The sequence below is a fragment of the Balaenoptera ricei genome, chromosome 19 (genome assembly GCF_028023285.1).
Source record: "Balaenoptera ricei isolate mBalRic1 chromosome 19, mBalRic1.hap2, whole genome shotgun sequence".
NCBI classification, from domain to species: domain Eukaryota; kingdom Metazoa; phylum Chordata; class Mammalia; order Artiodactyla; family Balaenopteridae; genus Balaenoptera; species Balaenoptera ricei.
The window spans coordinates 865,974-889,423 of record NC_082657.1 but is presented as its reverse complement, the minus strand read 5'-3'; the positions used below and the strand labels follow the sequence as shown (position 1 = coordinate 889,423).

The 23,450-nt window shown below is 41.5% G+C and overlaps 1 protein-coding gene across 1 annotated transcript in view; it reads right to left on the bottom strand.

Annotated features, from left to right (window-relative positions):
• The window catches only part of LOC132354035 (zinc finger protein interacting with ribonucleoprotein K-like), a 52,131-nt gene extending 29,172 nt beyond the window's left edge, over positions 1-22,959 (bottom strand). Inside the window, exon 1 of the mRNA XM_059905582.1 lies at positions 22,021-22,959. The gene's annotated coding sequence lies outside the window, so the exon portion shown is untranslated. The remainder of the gene's footprint in view (positions 1-22,020) is intronic.
• Positions 22,960-23,450: the final 491 nt, after the last annotated feature.

Here is a 23,450-nt window from a genome sequence, read left to right as displayed (position 1 = left end):
AGGAGCGGGCCGGCGGTTCTTAAACCGGCCCTGGTGCGGATCATCTCGGGCGGCGCCGCGGCCGAGCCTCAGACTCGCCTTTGTGCAGCGGGAACAACGACTGCCCCGTCGCTTTCTCGGTCCTGTCCCGTCGGCCCCACTAAACGCTCCAGAACTTCTGCCCGTAGGAACACACCCGAGCAGCCAAAATGACCGCCCGGAGGAGGACGCCGGAAGTCCCGCCCCACGCTAGGCAACCCTCACGGAAACGCCTCTGTTCTGAGCCTTCATTGGCTCAGCAAGGCTGCCGATCGACGCAGAGTATTCTGAGTAATGTAGTTCCCACACTTGGGGTAACCCGCGCGTGGACTACTGGCGATCTTAGACCCCTGAGGGGCGCTGGGAAATGGAGTCAGCGGGCCAAAGGACTTAGAAGGCGCTTGTCCTTTTTTTAAAAAGATAAATTTATTTATTTTTATTTTTGGCTGCTTGGGGTGCGCAGGCTTCTCATTGCGGTGGCTTCTCTTGCTGCAGAGCACGGGCTCTAGAGTGCAGGCTCAATAGCTGTGGCGCATGGGCTTAGTTGCTCCGCAGCATGTGGGATCTTACCAGACCAGGGATCGATCCCATGTCCCTTGCATTGGCAGGTGGATTCTAAACCACCGTGCCACCAGGGAAGTCTCAGGGACTTGTCCATTCTTAAGGGGTAGAACTCAGGGTTTCTGGGGGATGTTGTGTTGCCTGCAGACGTTCATCCAAGGTTGGAGATGTATTAGTTCAGACCCTGTGAACTTCATCATGCTCCCTGAGACTAAACATATCATTGCAGAAGCTCCCAGAGGACAGAGATCCAAATGCACATATCATTCCTAGTCATTCAGACACAAAATGTGTCCACTGGTGGCAGAAGCTAATAAACATTTCATGGGGGAGGGGCAAAATAGGGGTATGGGATTAAGAGACACAAACTACTACTGCTACCAAACCAAACTTGGGCTGTTTACCTGATGCATAGCAAAGCCAATCCATTGACACTCGGTTGTGGTGAAGGAAAGTACAGGGCTTATTGCAGGCACCAGCAAGGAGAACAGGCAGCTCATGCTCAAAAGACCTGAACTCCCCAATGGCTTTCAAAGAAGGGTTTTTAAAGACAGTGTGAGGAGGGAGGGTGGCAGGATGTGTGATCAGCTTGTGCACAATTCTCTGGTTGATGATGAGGTAATGGTGATATTTTCGGAATCTCAATTATCAGTTTTCTGGCTCTAACTGGTCTGGGGTCTATGTGCTGGTTGTCAGCACACAGTTAACTTCTTCCACCTGGTGGTGGTTTTAGTTTCTGCAAAACAACTCAGGATATGGCTCAAGATATTATCTATAGCCCTTGAGGAGGAACTAAAGGTCCTTGGCTTTGTTTTATGGCTAAACTATTATTATTTTGTCTTGCTTGACTGCTTTCCTTTGTTTCTGCATTTTCTCACTTCTCTGATTTTGCATTTGGAATTCGGGAAAGGCCTAGGAGGCTAAAACTTTTCTATTAACAAGAGTCAGGTCAGGAATTCCCTGGCGGTCAAGGGGTTAGGACTCCACGCTCTCACTGCTGAGGGCCCAGGTCCAATCCCTGGTCGGGGAACTAAGATCCCACAAGCTGTGCAGCAAGACCGGGGGCGGGGTGGGGGGGAAAGTCAGGAGACATGGGGATTGGGGGTGTCTGTCCCGGGGAAGGACCAACAGGGTCCTGCTCAGTTTCACGATGTATAAAATAGATAAGCAACAAGGATATATTGTATAGCACAGGGAAATATAGACACTGTTTTTAACAACTTTAAATGGAGTATAATCTATAAAAATATATTTTTAAAATTTTAATTATTTATTTTTGGCTGCGTTGGGTCTTCGTTGCCGCGCGCAGGCTTTCTCTAGTTGCGGAGAGTGGGGGCTACTCTTCGTTGTGGTGCGCAGGCTTCTCATTGCAGTGGCTTTTCTTATTGCAGAGCACGGGCTCTAGGCACGTGGGCTTCATTAGTTGTGGCACGTGGGCTCAGTAGTTGTGGCTCTCGGGCTCTAGCGTGCAGGCTCAGTAGTTGTGGCGCCCGGGCTTAGTTGCTCCACGGCATGTGGGATCTTCCCGGACCAGGTCTTGAACCCACGTCCCCTGCACTGGCAGGCGGATTCTTAACCACTGCGCCCTATAAAAATATTGAATCACTATGTTGTACACCTGGAACTAACTAATATTGTAAAACAACTATACTTCAATAAAAATAAATTAATAATGAAGAATAAACATTACCATGTTGGAATTAAATCTATACACTATGAAGTGCTAGACTCAGTTTTATCAGTCTCTGTATGTCTGGTCAGGGAGAAGAGAAAAAACACTCCAGATGGGCCATGACAGGAAAGACAGTAGAGGGATGCTGGGCTACTCAAAGCAGGAGTACACAGGTGGATCTCTGTAGTCACTTTAGAAAATACTTCTAACAGCATAGTAAATTAGTGTGCCCAATTTATAAGCAATATTTTTATCCATTTAGTATCTTTTTGGATAGCTTGATAGTTAACTTCCTTTTGGGAATCTGACATCAATCTCAAAACTAGAACAATGAAAGATATGCTGTATTGATATGGGACAATGGGTGCGGTGTTCACAGGTGGAGCATATATGAAAAAGATGTTCTGAACCCCAAAATGCACGGGGTAACTTAAACCATGATCTCATATCATTGTTGGGAAGTGGTTATCATTTACCCTGTGATTACAGAGACTGTTCTGCATGAGGAATTGATATTGTCTGGGAAAGTTATAAAATTCAAATTATAGAAAGCTATTAATGACTATGTAGTGATTCAGAGATTGTGTCAGAAATGTCTCAGAGAAAGTATCAGTGGATGGTAAAAAGGTGAAAATCTTAGAGAAGTTTTAGCAGTGATGTCTGAGAAGAGGTACAATTAAGCTGAACATCTGACTAGAACAATCGCTCTGAAGACTGTCTCCAAAATGTGATTCCTCTTCATGCTTGAAGTCATTATGCAATATCAGCGTTCAGGAAAAGTTAAGGGGGACATTGAGAGTACATGGAATTGCAAAAATACACAGGGAAGCTGAAGCCAAAGTGTCTTGTTTAGTCACTGTTCTGACAAATGATCAATGAGTAAATATTTGGCTTCAAGAACTTATTGTAGATGCGTGGGAGACATTGGCACACAAAAGCGACAAAGACGCCTGCCCTCCTAGGGGTTATATTATATTCAGGAGGACAGAGGAATCATGAAAGAAGAAATGCTAAGTCATATAGTATGTTGAATGTAGGAGGCATAATGGAAAGAACATAAGGTGAATGTACTTAGAAGTAGAGTGTGGTATGCAGATTACAGAGCTGAGTAATCACTGCGCAAAAACGTGAAGGAGATGAGGAATAACTATATGGGAATTTTGGGAATAAATTCTAGCCAGAATAAGCACGTGGCTAGATAGCTTTGGTGGGTGGAGCCTCACAGGGCTCCTTGGCAGTGGAGGGCCTGGCTAGGACTTTAGCCAAGTTGGCCGTTAGCCGGACTTGCTCACTGCAAAGACACTCAGGGGATGTGTGAGAAACCTTGGCTCCGCCTCTGGGCGTCTGCAGACTTCCACTCTGGTGGATTAAGGTCTGGAACCAGGAAGCGTAATTTTTCATCAAACCCTGGTTTTCAAGTCTGATCCCTGGACCTTCACCATGAAACGCTCATTTTCATTTCAAAACCCAACCTAGTGAAGCAGACATTTTGTGGGTCAGGCTCTAGAATCTGTGTTTTAATAATCTTCCGGGTGATTCTGATACATTTTCAAGAATATTCCATCGCACCATTGAAGTTTCTGTGGACCAGGTCACTCTATTTCTTGCAATAACAGAAGTCCCCCTGAATCACTATGCTGTACATCTGGAACTAATGTAATGTAAAGCTACTTTCTCATTTTACACCCAATATTTCCTGATACTTCCTTCTCTCAAAACCTTGTCGACCTAAAGCTACCTCCTTTTAAAGACTGCCTTGCATTTTGTCTTCTGCATGTACCATGGCTGGCCAGCTGCTGTGAGCTCATGGCTCATGGCTACTATTGCTTCTCAGTGCCTGTATGGGCCCTTCTCCAAGGACAAAGAAAATTCTTCAGAGGTGACCAGAGTCCTCAAGTGCCAGTCCAATCCCAATGATGTTCCCCATGGGCAGAAAAACCAGACCAAGTAGTGATGGCCTGAAGGTCTAGAGGCTGACAATCATGTCCCAGGAGTCAGGTCCAGCTGAGGTTACAATTGTGGAGTTCAAGAGGCCACCTCCTGACCAGAGGGCAGGTCCCTGAGATGGCATGGACACGTGTGCAAGAGAGGGGCCAGCATTGCTCAGGTGCCACAGGTGGGGAATCAGCTTCTGGAGTAGGAGGAAGTGGGACCTCAGATTTTGAGCCAGAGGTGAGGACATTGCCCCTGGAGGGGGAAGCTGGGATGCAGTGACTGGTGGCACCTGTCCACACCTGACCTCTGATGCAAGAGCAAGGGTCTCTGCCCCTGGGAGGTCCCGCCTGAGGTTTCAGAACACCTCTGCCTGGGTAGGGCCCCCTGAAAAGATGCAGCCATGGAATTTCCAGCTGCCTCTGCAGCCCTGGGCTCTGAGCTCTGGTCCCTCTACCTCTGCTTTCTGGGCTCCATTTCCCCGTGCAGGTTTAGAAAGTGCCCTGGCAGGAGGATGGGAGGATGCGACCTCACCCGCTGTGCCGTCCTTCCCTCAAGCTCACAGCCCCGTGCTGTGTGCCATCCCACGCCTCAAAGCAGGAACTCCGCATATTTTGCCACTTTTATAGTAGTTTATGGTAGGGGTGTGAGTCAGTCTGTTACTGTATCACAACCAGAACCTACAACACACTTGAAAAAACCCAAAGTGGTTCTGAAGGTTTCAAAAACTAAAACTCAGTGTAGGATTTTATTAACACTTTTACAAATTGGAGTTAGGTTTTGGATTCTAACAGACGCGTCACAAAATATACATCTCCAAACCCAATTTCCTTATAGTTATGTAACAATAAGCTGACTTACAGTTATGAGAGATTTCCCAAGTGACACTGATCAGGACGCTAGCCATATCCTCGGAAGGTGAACCTTTTTAATTTTCATTTTGTTACTAATGTAGAACCCACTGACAGATCGTGTATGAAGAAACACATGCAAGGATTGCAAAGAACAGAGAATGGAGAGTTAGAAGCACTATGAGCTGTGTTCATTCCTATACTGAAGTATTGAGTGTGTTCAGATCAAAGAGTGAAGGAAATTGCTTTATTTTCTTCTGATGTCTTTTACATCTATTAAGATATAGAATCATAAAACAATTTTGAAGAATGAATCATTACCAAAGATCATATTCAATCTCTGCAGTAATGAGTTTTGACATTGATTTACTAATTCGCATATATTTAAGTGACCACAAGTTTCTCACTGTAAATACCATGTAAAGTTGTGGGACAGGAGAGGATGAGGCTCCTCACAGATCACTGCACTATAATAGGCATAAAAAAGTTCACATAATATTTATGCTTTTGAAAAATGTGGCAAGGGAACAACAGATAATTTTGAGGATCTTAAATTAGGACAGATTTCAAAGTCAACATTTGGTGGTGAAAAGAATAAAAAGACTCAACATTTCAAGATAATGGCACCACATTCAAGAGATCATCTAATAAGTCACTGAGCAATTACTAAAAACTTTGAGTCTGTAAATAATAGGAAACCGTCAAATTAAAATATTGAAAAAAAAATCCATGCAGAGTCTTAATTTACTACAGGAATATAAACTAATGTTGAAAAGAAAAACTCATTCTGGGAGGTAATGTTACTATGATGTTTTATTAGTGGTAATAAATATAACTTATTTCAGCAAAATTTATCATTAATAACAACCACATTACCTAAATATTCTGGATTGAAATAATATTTAGACAAGTTATGTGCTTCATATCTGTACACATTAAAAAGCATTTTACATGATTAAATATAAAAAGATTAAAACAATTTTCCAATCAATTTGAAGTAAAGCAGACACAACAGAACTGCAGAATTACACATTTAGCCACAGGTAAGACTATTTTTCAATTACCAAGTATTGTTTATAAGTTAGTCATAATCGACAAATGATTATTAAATATGGACAATAAAGACTACATGAAAATGTAGGTCTTTGAAAGTTGCTTTTAGGTGCTAATGGCTGTCAAATTTTGCTAAAAATTACTTATATTTCATTAAAAATATTCATTTAGTACTTAAAACTAAAGTTAAAGGGTTAAAAAATACAATCTTTAAAAAATAATTTATTTAATTGAATTTTTTAACGAATCTTATCATTTCTCCTACATGAATAAACACTCAAGTGACCCATTATGTCTCCTCTGAAAATTTTCTCACCTTTTACCTACTACAACTACTACTGTAGTTCACAGTACTGAGCATTTGGCCAGGTAGCAGTTTCAAAAATAAAGAAAATGGGTTACATGGGGACATACACAATTCTTGAACTCCCTTCAGTTCTTCCAGTCTTCAAAAGCCTCCAGAAGCCCGCATATCCCTAGGACTTTTTCCTCTGCATTTGAAAGGAACTTCACCCAACCAATATGCTTAGAAAATGCAAATAGGGGTTTCGTAGGTGGCGGTGTCGCAGTGGTTAAGAATCCACCTGCCAATGCAGGGGACACAGGTTCGAGCCCTGGTCCTGGAAGATACCACATGCTGCGGAGCCACTAAGCCTGTGTGTAACAACTACTGAGCCTGCGCTCTAGAGCCCGCGAGCCACAACTACTGAAGCCCGCTCCCTAGAGCTGGTGCTCCACAACAAGAGAAGCCACCACGATGAGAAGCCTGTGCACCGCGACGAAGAGTAGCCCCTGCTCGCCGCAACTAGTGAAAGCCCGCGTGCAGCAACAAAGACCCAATGCACCCAAAAATTTTTTAAAATAAATTAAAAAAAAAAAGAAAATGCAAATAAATCTTTTGGGGATCAGCTTAAAGCTCAAATTAGCAGTGAGTTTTGTAACGGTAAATACAAATTTATAAAAGAAAAATAAATCCGCCGAGGCTAAAAAGGAGAGTTTCATCACCGCATCCACTTTTTCTTAGGGTATTAACTTGAAAAAACTTTTTTTTTCCTTTGCCCATTATGATATAAGAAAATATTTTTAAAGGCTATATATGCCTTTTGTCAGTTTTACAATCCGGGAATCTTTTTCTCCAGGACCTGAGAGAGAGACAGCTCTTTGAAATTCAACCATCACGGAAGAGAGTACCCTTATGTTTCAGTCTTTGTGGAAGAGTAGGAGCCTAACTTCAGCAGGTGCCTGGGTCTAATTTACACAACTACCTCCTGTCATAAAGGTATAAGAAATTTATTTTCTTTTAGATAAAGACACTTAGCAGATGCCAATGGCCACCCCAATTACATGGTAAATTTATCATTAACTATATGAAAACTGGTACTGTCAAAAATCCTCTAACTTGAGAACTAGTTCTCATTTATCTCAAAAACACCTATGTAACGGATTGTATTGCCTGGCTACATAAAAGGGTGAGATTTCTTACTTACTTCACAGTCTCCTTACTAGATTGCTTGTAATGCACGTCACATTCTGCTTTAATGCTTATTCAACAGAAAAAAAATGTTTTCTTTCTCTTCTATTTATGTGCAGAGGTTTTCTGGGTTAACAGGACATTTTATTTATAATTATGTTTCCACAACACTTCCTAACTCAGAACTCCAAAACACTGAAAATTTCCTAAATGGTGTTATCAGGAAATCCCTGAACTTCATTAGTAAATAACACACATATTTTAGAAAGTCATCTTTGAGTAATTATTATTATTATTTTTACATTTTTTATTATGGTAAAATATACATAATGAAAAATGCACCATTTTAATGATTTTGAATATACAATTTGGTGGCAGAAAGTACATTAACATTGCTGCACGACCATCAAGACTATCCATCTCCAGAATTCTTACATCATTCCAAACTGAAACTCTGTACCCATGAAACAATAACTTCCTATTTCCTCATATCCCTAGATGTTGGCAACCACCATTCTACTTTCTGATGACTCCCAGGACCTCATGTAAAGTGAAATGATAAATCATACAATATTTGTCAGACAGAAATAATGTATTTCTGTGAAGTTCCACTGAGTGTGCCTGCTTCTCCAGCCTCCCCTTCCACCTCCTCCACCTCTATCACCTCTGCCACTCCGAGACAGCAAGACTGATCCTTCCTCTTCCTCCGCCTCCTCACCCTACTCAACATGAAGACATCAGGGATGAAGACCTTTATGATAATCCACTTCCACTTAATGAATAGTAAATAATTATCATGCTGTAAAGTTAATAAACTTAGCTGTTGTGTATGTATGTGTGTCTTTGTGTGAAAATCTAATAAATGTACAGCAAGAACTGTAGGAGACTTTTTTGTGTCATCATCATCATTGCCTAAGTATTCATCGTGTAGAACATTGGTAGATATTAGGCTTATGTGCTAGGTCTCTTCCTAATGAGGTCCCTGTCATGAGGGGCAAGAGTAAGACCTAAACACACAGGCAGCATCAGTATCAATTCTTCACAGACCCAGAGAGTGAGCCCCCAGGTTAATATCATGAGAAGAGCAAAAGATTAGTCTATAAAATGAAAATAAATAAGCAAAATAAAGACCTTACCCAAAATGATGCATTTAGTTTCAAAAAAACAAAAGCAGAGATCATCAGATGTACTTACAAGCAAACTGCTGCTTAATCACATTGTGTTGAACATGGAAAACCTGGAATTTAAGTCAAGTTGTGCCATACAATGGTGGTTGCAGTTATATGTGGATATTTATCTCATGGCTGAGTTGTGTGGATAAATTGTGAGTAGATTTATATAAATAAAATAATTTCAGACTTACTATTGAGAAGATAAAGTATGAAATCTGCTATAAAACCCAACGGTGAATTAGGAAAAGAGACTGTGGTTGGCAGGGTTTTGATGGCTGTGAACTTTGACTCCTGGGGTTACTCCCATGAATATGTTATGTTACATGGTAAACGAACTTTACAGATGTAATTAAAGTTGCTAATCATTTGACTTTAAAATAGAGATTATTCAGGTTGGCCTAATGTAATCACATGAGCTCTTAAAAGTAGAGAACTTGTTCTGGCTAAGACAGAAGTGGAAGTCAGGGAGATCTGAAGTGTAAGAAGAAAGACTCCAACTGACAATCTCCTGTTGCAGCTTGAACATAGAGGAAGTCAGATGGAAACTATGAGAAGGAGATTAATTCTGCTTTGTGAGTGTGAAAGCGGACCTAGAGCTCCAGATGAACAGAAATAAATGAATCCACTATTATATTTGGGAGACTTCAACACCCCTCTACCAGAAATGGACAGCTCCAGCAGTCAGAAAATCAGTTAAGAGAAGCAAGAAAAACTATAATCCTGCAGCCTGTGGACCAAAAACCACAGTTACAGAAAGATAGAGAAGATGAAAAGGCAGAGGGCTATGTACCAGATGAAGGAACAAGAAAAAAACCCCAGAAAAACAACTAAATGAAGTGGAGATAGGCAACCTTCCAGAAAAAGAATTCAGAATAATGATAGTGAAGATGATCCAGGACCTCGGAATAAGAATGGAGGCAAAGATTGAGAAGATGCAAGAAATGATTAACAAAGACCTAGAAGAATTAAAGAACAAACAAACAGAGATGACCAATACAATAACTGAAATGAAAACTACACTAGAAGGAATCAATAGCAGAATAACTGAGGCAGAAGAACGGATAAGTGACCTGGAAGACAGAATGGTGGAATTCACTGCTGCGGAACAGACTAAAGAAAAAAGAATGAAAAGAAATGAAGACAGCCTAAGAGACCTCTGGGACAATATTAAACGCAACAACATTCGCATTATAGGGGTCCCAGAAGGAGAAGAGAGAGAGAAAGGACCAGAGAAAATATTTGAAGAGATTATAGTCGAAAACTTCCCTAACATGGGAAAGGAAATAGCCACCCAAGTCCAGGAAGCGCAGAGAGTCCCATACAGAATAAACCCAAGGAGAAACACGCCGAGACACATAGTAATCAAAGTGGCAAAAATTAAAGACAAAGAAAAATTATTGAAAGCAGCAAGGGAAAAACCACAAATAACATACAACGGAACTCCCATAAGGTTAACAGCTGATTTCTCAGCAGAAACTCTGCAAGCCAGAGGGAGTGGCATGATATACTTAAAGTGATGAAAGGGAAGAACCTACAACCAAGATTACTCTACCCGGCAAGGATCTCATTTAGATTTGATGGAGAAATCAAAAGCTTTACAGACAAGCAAAAGCTAAGAGAATTCAGCACCACCAAACCAGCTCTACAACAAATGCTAAAGGAACTTCTCTAAGTGGGAAACACAAGAGAAGAAAAGGACCTACAAAAACAAACACAAAACAATTAAGAAAATGGTCATAGGAACATACATATCGATAATTACCTTAAACGTGAATGGATTAAATGCCCCAACCAAAAGACATAGACTGGCTGAATGGATACAAAAACAAGACCCATATATAGGCTGTCTACAAGAGACCCACTTTAGACCTAGGGACACATACAGACTGAAAGTGAGGGGATGGAAAAAGATATTCCATGCAAAGGGAAATCAAAAGAAAGCTGGAGTAGCTATACTCATATCAGATAAAATAGACTTTAAAATAAAGAATGTTACAAGAGACAAGGAAGAACACTACATAATGATCCAGGGATCAATCCAAGAGGAAGACATAACAATTATAAATATATATGCACCCAACATAGGAGCACCTCAATACATAAGGTAACTGCTAACAGCTATAAAAGAGGAAATCGACAGTAACACAATCATAGTGGGGGACTTTAACACCTCACTTACACCAATGGACAGATCATCCAAAATGAAAATAAATAAGGAAACAGAAGCTTTAAATGACACAATAGACCAGATAGATTTAATTGATATATATAGGATATTCCATCCAAAAACAGCAGATTACACGTTCTTCTCAAGTGCGCACGGAACATTCTCCAGGATAGATCACATCTTGGGTCACAAATCAAGCCTCAGTAAATTTAAGAAAATTGAAATCATATCAAGCATCTTTTCTGACCACAAGGCTATGAGATTAGAAATGAATTACAGGGAAAAAAACGTAAAAAAGACAAACACATGGAGGCTAAACAATACGTTACTAAATAACCAAGAGATCACTGAAGAAATCAAAGAGGAAATAAAAAAATACCTAGAGACAAATGACAATGAAAACACGACGACCCAAAACCTATGGGATGCAGCAAAAGCAGTTCTAAGAGGGAAGTTTATAGCTATACAAGCCTACCTAAAGAAACAAGAAAAATCTCAAGTAAACAATCTAACCTTACACCTAAAGAACTAGAGAAAGAAGAACAAACAAAACCCAAAGTTAGCAGAAGGAAAGAAATCATAAAGATCAGAGCAGAAATAAATGAAATAGAAACAAAGAAAACAATAGCAAAGATCAATAAAACTAAAAGTTGGTTCTTTGAGAAGATAAACAAAATTGATAAGCCGTTAGCCAGACTCATCAAGAAAAAGAGGGAGAGGACTCAAATCAATAAAATCAGAAATGAAAAAGGAGAAGTTACAACAGACACTGCAGAAATACAAAGCATCCTAAGAGACTACTACAAGCAACTTTATGCCAATAAAATGGACAACCTGGAAGAAATGGACAAATTTTTAGAAAGGTATAACCTTCCAAGACTGAACCAGGAAGAAGCAGAAAATATGAACAGACCAATCACAAGTAATGAAATTGAAACTGTGATTAAAAATCTTCCAACAAACAAAAGTCCAGGACCAGATGGCTTCACAGGTGAATTCTATCACACATTTAGAGAAGAGTTAACACCCATCCTTCTCAAACTCTTCCAAAAAATTGCAGAGGAAGGAACACTCCCAAACTCATTCTATGAGGCCACCATCACCCTGATACCAAAACCAGACAAAGACACTACAAAAAAAGAAAATTACAGACCAATATCACTGATGAATATAGATGCAAAAATCCTCAACAAAATACTAGCAAACAGAATCCAACAACACATTAAAAGGATCATACACCACGATCAAGTGGGATTTATCCCAGGGATGCAAGGATTCTTCAATATACACAAATCAATCAATGTGATACACCATATTAACAAATTGAAGAATAAAAACCATATGATCATCTCAATAGATGCAGAAAAAGCTTTTGACAAAATTCAACACCCATTTCTGATAAAAACTCTCCAGAAAGTGGGCATAGAGGGACCCTACCTCAACATAATAAAGGCCATATATGACAAACCCACAGCAAACATCATTCTCAATGGTGAAAAACTGAAAGCATTTCCTCTAAGATCAGGAACGAGACAAGGGTGTCCACTCTCACCACTATTATTCAACATAGTTCTGGAAGTCCTAGCCACGGCAATCAGAGAAGAAAAAGAAATAAAAGGAATACAAATTGGAAAAGAAGAAGTAAAACTGTCACTGTTTGCGGATGACATGATACTATACATAGAGAATCCTAAAACTGCCACCAGAAAACTGCTAGAGCTAATTAATGAATATGGTAAAGTTGCAGGATACAAAATTAATGCACAGAAATCTCTTGCATTCCTATACACTAATGATGAAAAATCTGAAAGAGAAATTATGGAAACACTCCCATTTACCATTGCAACAAAAAGAATAAAATACCTAGGAATAAACCTACCCAGGGAGACAAAAGACCTGTATGCAGAAAACTATAAGACACTGATGAAAGAAATTAAAGATGATACCAACAGATGGAGAGATATACCATGTTCTTGGATTGGAAGAATCAACATTGTGAAAATGAGTATACTACCCAAAGCAATCTACAGATTCAATGCAATCCCTATCAAATTACCAATGGCATTTTTTACGGAGCTAGAACAAATCATCTTAAAATTTGTATGGAGACACAAAAGACCCCGAATAGCCAAAGCAGTCTTGAGGCAAAAAAATGGAGCTGGAGGAATCAGACTCCCTGACTTCAGACTCTACTACAAAGCTACAGTAATCAAGACAATATGGTACTGGCACAAAAACAGAAACATAGATCAATGGAACAAGATAGAAAGCCCAGAGATTAACCCACGCACCTATGGTCAACTAATCTATGACAAAGGAGGCAAAGATATACAATGGAGAAAAGACAGTCTCTTCAATAAGGGGTGCTGGGAAAACTGGATAGCTACATGTAAAAGAATGAAATTAGAATACTCCCTAACACCATACACAAAAATAAACTCAAAATGGATTAGAGACCTAAATATAAGACTGGACACTATAAAACTCTTAGAGGAAAACGTAGGAAGAACACTCTTTGATATAAATCACAGCAAGATCTTTTTTGATCCACCTCCTAGAGTAATGGAAATAAAAACAAAAATAAACAAGTGGGACCTAATGAAACTTCAAAGCTTTTGCACAGCAAAGGAAACCATAAACAAGACGAAAAGACAACCCTCAGAATGGGAGAAAATATTTGCAAACGAATCAACGGACAAAGGATTAATCTCCAAAATATATAAACAGCTCATTCAGCTCAATATTAAAGAAACAAACACCCCAATCCAAAAATGGGCAGAAGACCTAAATAGACATTTCTCCAAAGAAGACATACAGATGGCCAAGAAGCACATGAAAAGCTGCTCAACATCACTAATTATTAGAGAAATGCAAATCAAAACTACAATGAGGTATCACCTCACTCCTGTTAGAATGGGCATCATCAGAAAATCAACAAACAACAAATGCTGGAGAGGGTGTGGAGAAAAGGGAACCCTCTTGCACTGTTGGTGGGAATGTAAATTGATACAGCCACTATGGAGAACAATATGGAGGTTCCTTAAAAAACTAAAAATAGAATTACCATATAACCCAGCAATCCCACTACTGGGCATATACCCAGAGAAAACCGTAATTCAAAAAGACACATGCACCCGAATGTTCATTGCAGCACTATTTACAATAGCCAGGTCATGGAAGCAACCTAAATGCCCATCAACAGACGAATGGATAAAGAAGATGTGGCACATATATACGATGGAATATTACTCAGCCATAAAAAGGAACGAAATTGAGTCATTTGTTGAGAAGTGGATGGATCTAGAGACTGTCATACAGAGTGAAGTAAGTCAGAAAGAGAAAAACAAATATCGTATATTAATGCATGTATGTGGAACCTAGAAAAATGGTACAGATGAGCCAGTTTGCAGGGCAGAAGTTGAGACACAGATGTAGAGAATGGACATATGGACACCAAGGGGGGAAAACTGCGGTGGGGTGGGGATGGTGGTGTGCTGAATTGGGCGATTGGGATTGACATGTATACACTGATGTGTATAAAATTGATGCCTAATAAGAACCTGCAGTATAAAACAACAAACAAAACAACTAATACTAAAAAAAAAAAAAAAGAAAAAAGAAAATCAGTTAAGGACATATTTAAACTCAAAGCACCTTCAATCAATTTAACATAATTGACATCTATGGACTACTTCATCCAAAAGGAGCAGATTACACATTCTTCTCAAGCTCACATGGAACATTCACTATGCCATTTTCTGGGCTACAAAATACACCTTAACAAATTTAAAGGAATAGAAATCATACAATGTCTGCTCTCAGACCACAATGGAATTCAAATAGAAATCAAAAAGAAAAAGATAGCTGGAAAATCCCAAAATACATGCAGATTTTAAAACATACTTTTAAATAACACATGCATCAAGGAGAAATTTCAAACTATTTGGAACTAAATGAAAACACAACTTGCCAAAACTTGTGGGTTGCAGTGAAAGCAGTGTCTAGAGGAAAATTTACAGCATAAAAAGAAGATACAAAATCATTAGTCTAAACTTCCATCCTAGAAAACTCTAAAAAGAAATGCAAATTAAATCCAAAGCAGAAAAAGAAATAATAAAAATTAGAGTAGAAACTAATGAAATTGAAAACAGGAGAGCATGGGTGTTGGATTTTCTCAAATGCTTTTTTTGGCATTTATTAACTTATTTAAAAAATATAGGCCGGGGACTTCCCTGGTGGTCCAGTGGTTAAGACTCTGTGCTCCCAATGCAGGGGGCACAGGTTCAATCCCTGGTCAGGGAACTAAGATCCTACATGCTGTGTGATGCAGCCAAAAGAGAAAAATAAATAAATTTAAAAATAAAATAAAAGTCCTATTCAGATTGTCTATTCTTACTTTCTATTGAAGACATTGAATCAATAATTAATAACCTTCCAAAGCAGAAAGCACCAGGCCCAGATGGGTTCACTGGTGAATTTTACCAAATAGTTAAGGAAGATATTATACCAATTATCTACAATCTCTTCCAGATGAAAAGTGCCGAGGAAATACTTCCTAACTCATTCTATGAGGCTAGCATTATTCTAATACCAAAACCAGACAATAACATTACAAGAAAACTACAGACCAATATCTCTCATGAGCACAGCAGCAAATCCAACAATGTGTAAAAAGAATTATACACCACAACCAAGTGGGATTATCCTAGGTATACAAGGCTGGTTTAACAGTCAAATACAAATTAATGTAATCCATCACATCAATAGGCTAAAAGAAGAAAAATCATAGGATCATATCAATAGATGCAGAAAAAACATTTGAGAAAATCCAACAATCATTTATGATAAAAATCTCAGCAAACTAGGAATAGAGGGGAACTTTCTCAATTTGATGAAGAAAATCTACAAAAATGTAACAGCTAACATAATAATTACTTGTGAGAAGTTTGAAACTTCCCCACTAAGATCAGGAACAAGGCAACCTGCTACTCCCTGTTTTTCAGCATTGTCCTGGAAGTCCTAGCTAATTCAGTAAGACAAGAAAATAAAATAAAAAGGTATACAGATTGGGAAGGAAGAAATAAAACTGTCTCTGTAAACAAATGATACGAATGTCTATGTATAAAATCTGAAAGAATCAACAACAGCACGAATCCTCAATCCAGTAAGTGATTATAGCAAGGTTGCTCCTATACACCAGCAATGAATGAATGGAATTTGAAGTTAAAAATACATTACCATTTACATTGACACCTCTCCAAAATGAAATACTCAGGTATAAACCTAACAAAACATATACAAGAGCTATTTGGGAAAAACTATAAAATTCTGATGAAAGATATCAAAGAAAAACTAAATAAATGGAGAGACATCCCACGTTCATGGACAGGAAGGTGCAATATTGTCATCCAAGTGTATGCTGAATCTAAGAAGAGTTTTAGAATATAAGCTTATGATTCTAGAAAGAAGGTGTAAGAGGATTCTAGTCACATACATTCAGATCCCCAGTGCATAGCCCTGCCATCTCTTCTGTACAGTAAAAGAACCTCAGATGTCCTGATGGGAGGGGGAGTGCCAGGTTTACAGCCCACATGGACTGGGATTCAGAAGAGTAACACCCCATCATGGAGCACAGCAGTGTCAGCTCGTTCCTATTGCTGCTGTTTTTGAATGAACTTTCTCCTCTTTGTGAATCCACACTGCTTCCAAACGCTGCTCCTATCAATTCTCCTAATATCAGGGCCCAGGGACAGTTTGTTGGCTTAGCAAAATAAACCTCTATTAGAATTCTATTTTGATTATACTCCTTTGAAGTCGATGTCACTTCAATTGTGTTAGAAAATGTACTTCCCTTTAGTTCCTGACTGGCAGTTATGTCAGTTCTTAATTTTCATTGTTGAAGACTTATCATACTGTCCCATCTGTCTAAGAACCTGGATTTTCATGAGTATAGATTGTAGTTTAGCTCTTTATAGCTTGCTCCTTATTCTTGCTAATGAACTGCTTCTCATTCTCTACACCTTGAGGAAGTAATTGACTTAAAATATTATACATTAATGCTTTCCATGTTCAAAAACCATATATATAACTCTAACAGTCTCTCATTTTCAGAATTGTGCCACTTTCTGACATTTATGTGTGATCTCTACCATAATTCATAGCTCATTTCCTCTTTCTCCCACTTCTCTCCTTTGTTTGCTATATTACTCTTTGGCTTTACCCCATGTGTTTGTTCTCTATGTTTCTGATCCAAGAACATACCTGGCCACAGATAATTTATTAAATGTATGCAGTGACCTTGTACTAAACTTCCATGAAAAGGGAACACAGGAGAATGATGAGCCATCTAGAGTGACTTCCCAGACTTGGAATCTTCTCCATATGGATTTACTCCTGGCAAAATGAAGAGGAAATGTTACTGAGCTGAAGTCAAGACAAGTCCCAGATGTCATTTTCTCTCTCTCTCTCTTTGTACTTCATATTATTTAGTGGAACCCAGAAGAAGGGATGTGTGTTTTGATATAGTTATGAAACCTAAAATTTATAGTGCAGTTGTATTTCTGTCTTCTGCTTTTCCAGCTGCCTTCTGAAAACCTCATGTTGCCTCTTCACACTGCAGAGCCATGTATATTTTTATAATGCATTCTTGTAGATGATGGTAGATAACACAGTATGTGGTTGGAGGGGGCCACCGGAACACAAGAGTGTGTTTAACAAACTCAGGACAAATCCATGGGATTGTTTGCAGGACAAGGGAGGTGATGCAGGTTGAGGATCAGGCTGCTTTGCTGTACTAGGGAATAAAGAGCACAGAATGGGGAAGGTCTCACAAGGTGAAGGACACAACTGTGGGATGGGATATCTGGAGGACAGCAGGGCCTACAACTGGTTTCTCTGCAAATAACTTCCAGCAGGCTCTTATTTGCTGGTGACACATGACCACTAAATAGAAGGGTAAGTCCAGGACCAAGAATATCCAAATGCAATAGAGTAGCCTGTGTTCAAGGACTATTTAAAGATATATGCACACCTCACCTATGACACAATATGTAAAGGTCAATGTTGGAGAACACTGCAGACGGAGCAGTAAGAAAAGCAGGTAACAGTCCAGAGAGATGAGGATTACTCCTGCATGGGATGTAAAAGTAGAAGTGACAAGTAGAGTTGACAAGTCAGCGAAGTGTCAAGAATGGGGAAGGAACACCAGAAATGAGGTGTGGCCACTAGAACTGGCACAAAATACTAATCAAACACAGTTGAGTTTCTCCTGTAATTTGAACACAGCCCTGACGTCATGCCCTCCCCAAGGTGCCACTCAAAACCAGCAGCCTCCTGACTCATCTTGTTGTGGCTGGATTAATAGCCATTTGTGAACCACTGAAGGCTCTCTATCCTACTCCCAAGATGAGCAAATATACATGGCAACCACGTGATGCAAGTACTTAAAGACATTACAGAAGTGCAGCCAGTACTAGGCCAGAACAACTCAGCACACAATAGGCCACAGGAAAGAAACTATTACAGAAAACTTTGGAGAGTCTTGCAAGAAAAGACCATGGTCCACGTAATTAGTAACCACGTCAGTGATGGCAATTCCTGGCATAAGCAGGCATGAGGAAATGTCAGCTAGAGGAAAGAAATAGGATCTGGGGTACTGGGGTGCCTTAGATCTGGACAGTTACCAGGCCAGGGAGAGGGCAAGCAAAATAGGATCAATTATAGTGACCAGTAGATGCCTGACCCTGAATCATTCTTTGTGAGGCTACAGGGAAGGTGTTGCGGCTTTTCAAGGAGAGAAGAGGGCAGTGCACACACCTTATCCCAACCAACCACAGCACCTACTTAAGGACTTGGGGAAGGAAGCAGTTTCTGTGGTTCTGATGTAGGAAGGGTAGACCAGGCTCTAGGAAAAGAAGAGAGAGAGCAGGGAATACTTCACAGTACAGAGGTGGGTGTGAGGACCTTACCCAGGAAGGTTTTAAGTTTAAGGTTCTCCAGCATCACATCACGCTACAGGTGTCTCTGAACCTCATAAAGGAGAGTCCACTCCTCTCAGGAGAAGTACACAACCACACCTTCAAAGGTCACAGTGCCTTGTCATGGTGGTGAACAGATAAAACCATAAACAGCTCTTCTCTGAGTACCCACAATGCATCCCATACACATCTACCCCATGCCCATCCTTCTCCCAAGCCCCCCAACTCAGGGGACAAACCAGGCCCTGGTGCAACTTGTGCTGTTGTCTCCTTATGGGCTCACTGGTCATGAAGTCCAACAATCAGCAACAAGTGGCAGGTGGAGAAACAGGTGTCTAAGCTGTGGGCCTGGCGAAGATGCATCCACCCACTCCTGTCAAGCTATTCCCCATACAATCAAAGGCACAGAAGTCTCACCACCAGAGCCCTGGGGCCATCAGACACACTCCCTCTCCAAGTACACATGACTTGCACATCCCTCAACACCACAGCCACATGCCCATGGCCACCACGCCTCACTGCCCCACAGCACAGGCATCTCCCTGGCCTCTCTATATGTTATTTTTGTTTTAATCACCTCCTCTTTACCCCACTGGAATTCCTGTCCTAGGGTTATGGCGATGCAGAACACACGACACCTGACACTGGACAGATGAGATCAACAACTGTTTATTAATTAGAGAAACAGCCTGGGAGAGGACATCACATACCATACAGGGCCACATGAATGTTGTACACTGGAGAAAAACAACCACCAGGGGTTGTGCGGTGGAAGTTTTGTGGGATCAAAAGGTCGGGGTACAACCTGGTTCCTAGAGGATGATGCAAATGGCTTGTCTGAATAACTCTGCAGGCCAGTAGAGAACTGAAACCCACTTCAAAAAAGATTAGCAATGTTAAAAAGGAGATGGCAAGTGAAAACAGAGTCACTGTGCTAAACCCCACATAAGCAAACCAAGACTTAATATTCAATACCTAACCTAACTGCGGTTTCAACCTCCAGGAAAGTAACCTTTAACTAATCAACCTGGAATTTCCTGGTCAGAACTAGTGAGATAATCCGCCCAATAGACCCCTTTCGTTCCCCACTGGAGGGCAACCTTGCCTGAGACAATGCATTCTTTGCTAATAATTTCCCTTTTCCATCCCCTTTCCACATTTAAAAACCCTTCCTTTTCTACAGCTCAGTGGAGCTCCTTTCTATTTGCTAGATGGGATGCTACCCAAAGCATGAATTGTTGAATAAAGCTAATTTGATCTTTCTTTCTTTTTTTTTGGGCCCGCCACATAGCTTGCAGGATCTTAGTTCCCCGGCCAAGGATCGAACCCATGCCCCGGCAGTGAGAGTGCCGAGTCCTAACCACTGTACCGTCAGGGAATTTCCGCCAATGTAAGTTGAGTTTTTCTTAAGAGCAGGAACTGCTCTAGTCCCCTTGATAAAATGGGAGACCCTATCCAAGATCACCAATTCGAGAGCGGAACTTACACTCAGGCCATTTGAGCCACTCCAGGTTTTATTAGATGTCAAGGCAGCACATGATAATGGGCCTTTATTTTAGGCCTTAAAAATACAACTTTGCAGAAAACACCCAGAGTTGCCTGGCAAATTCAAACAAGATTCAATATTAGCTTAGACCTCCCATGGCTCCCAATAGGGGTGGAAACATCTAATCCTTCTATGAAGGCCTCCCTCCCTGTATGGCTATTCCTTGCCTAAGACTAAGCCACACAGAACCACCTGTCGACGTTGGATGCCCATGGCCCTCTTCCATTTCTGTGCTGCTCTTTCTGTCCCTCAGCGATGACAGCCTTCTCTGTCCATCTAACCCTCATTCAAAGCCCAGTAACACTTACCAACCACCCCAGTCCTATTAATTATCACAAATGACCATACTTGCCCTGACCATATCCACCAGGCTAATTGAAACATTCCAGGCCCCAGCAAAGTCCTCACAGAATCTTGGTGAGTCCATAGCGTGGTGAATAAGAAATAGCTCTGGTCTGCATGTCATCTTGCCTCAAACACTCCTATGCCTTGACATCCATCTCATATCTACTCTTCTCTTGGAAGCCTTGGCCACTTGCCAGGCTCTCATGTCTGATACACCCTACCTTTATGGCCACATACCTCCCTCAGTTGCATTTAAGAAACCCAAAACCATCACTCAGGTACTCAAGCAAGAGAACCAGTGGTCAGTCTCTATCCTCCACTTCCTGCTTCCTGAACAGCTTTAGGACCGTAACATGAAGACTATACCTCCTGTGACCACAGGTCACTTACTTGGGTCCACATAGTAGCTACCACTTTTTGAATGTCTCCAACTTGAACACCTCTTTTGATTTCCCAACTTGTGAGTCCAGCTGACAATCTGATGCCTCCACTTACTGGTCTCTGAAATACCTCAGACTCTTAACATGGTCAAAACAAAGCTCCTGATACCCCCAGTGATTATTACTCCTACTACCAACTTCCTCATCTCAGTTGGAGCTTCCATCCCTACAACTGCCAAGACCAAACACCCTGGGGTTATCCCTGAGTTCTCTGTTTCACTCTCTCATAATCCATACTATAAAACCTAGTTGCCCTTTTTTAGAACATGCATCCAGACTCCAACCACATCTCCTAAACCACAGCCCTGGCCCATTAACCCTCACCTAGACTATGTCAGTAGTCTCCACTTTGCTTCTCCCTCACTCCCACAGTCTGTTCTCCACTTTACAGTCAGATGGAGCCTTTTTAGACCTTGGTAATATCACCTCCCTCCTCTGATCCAAACCTCCCAATACCTCCAAAATAGATGCCCAATTTCTCAGGCAGTCATCCTATATTCCTTTTCTTTGTTCATACCAGAAAAGGAGACCTGTGGTTCCTTAACACTCCCAGCTCAGTTTTAACACTAAGTATTTGCATATCCTGGTAGCAGCTCCTGGGTTAACCTTCCACACTAGTTTACACTGGTCGCCAGAAACGGGAACACCTCCATATCACCCTTGATATAGACTTAGGACTCTGAGCTTGGGGTTTCTCTAGGGTCCCCAGACCCAACGACTGGGAAAATGGCACATAAGAGTCCCAGGACACCACAAACCAGAAAGCATCTGAGTGAGAGTTGGAGCCAGTAAGGAACTAGGACACCCACTACATACCTGTTTTGTTTCCATAGGTACTTCTGCAGCCTTCGGACTCTGTGGGAAGAGACAGGCCTTAGAAGAATGTAACTGTGGGTTAGAAACGTTGAGGCTCATGCCACCCTGTATCCTTCTTTGCCTGGCCTTGGAGCCAGACGACTTCAGGTTGGTCGTCTGACCCCTGTTCCTCGGTGCTCTGTATCACCCTTTACCAGCAGCATGGCCTTGAACAAAGATTCAACCTCCTGGTGCCTCAATGTCCTCACCACTCCCCTCAAATCTGTTTTTCCTTTGAAGGGCCTTGGGAAACATTTAAAACGCTAATGTAAATCCTGTTCCCCTTTTGTTCAAAATTCTCCATGCCTTCTTAGGTCCTCACAATAAAGATACAACCCTCAGCCTGACAGTCCAGGTATGACTCCGCTTCACCTTCTTTGTGTCCTGCAGACATCAGATGGACCCCAGGTTTCCCGAATCCTCCCGGCTCAATCCGACCTCCAAGCCTTTGCACCTGCGGGTCCCTCCGCCTGTCACCCTCTCCCACGCGCCATTACACTGTCGGAAACAGAGCCCCACCCCACGACCGCCTCACCGTCCTGGACACCGCGGCCTGGGCTGCGGGCACGTGAGCAGGTGCCCCGCATTCGGGGCTTTAGTGCCTGGTGGGGTGAGGGCCTGAAGGACGACCGTTTACCTGAGGCTGGTGCCTCAGCGACGCCGCCGCCGCTATCGGACTCTGTGGGCGGAGCGGCGCCGGGAGCCGCGGGAGAAGTGGGACCAGGGCACGGCGGCCCCTCTCGCGGGCCTGGCGCGGGGCTCACGGGCGGCGTCGCCGAGCCTCAGACCCGCCTCTGTGAAGTGGGGACTATGTCTCTACTCGGACCTTCCCGGTTCCGTCACCCCGTTTCTAACACGGAGCTCCAGAGCTGAACTGACCCAGAGCAGTTAAAACGGTCACCTTGAGGAGGAGGCCGGAAGTCCCGCCCCTACAAGTTGCGCCTCAAACGGAAACTGCCTATTTTCTGAGAACTCGTTGGTTACTCATACTGCCCTTTTCCGTTGAGCATTCTGGGTAATGTAGTTCACATAGATGCACAAACCTACCAGAAGTTCAGAGAAAAGGCTAAACTCCACAATGAGCGGTGCTGGAAAACAGGAAAACAGTGACTCCAGTTCTAAGGATATATTTTGTTCTTCATAAAAGGACCATACTAAAATCTGTGGGAGTGCTGCTGTTTGTGTTACCAAATGGAACTTAGTCCGCTGGCTTCACAAAGCCAATCTACTGCCACCTGGTTGTGGTTAAGGAAAGAACAGCATTTACTGCAGGGCACCAAGGAATGGAGTGGAGGACAGGCCTCAGATCCACTCCCATGCGGTCTTTGAGTTAGGGGTGGTGTTTTTGTTTGTTTGTTTTTTTGGCCATACCACCCGGCATGTGGGATTTT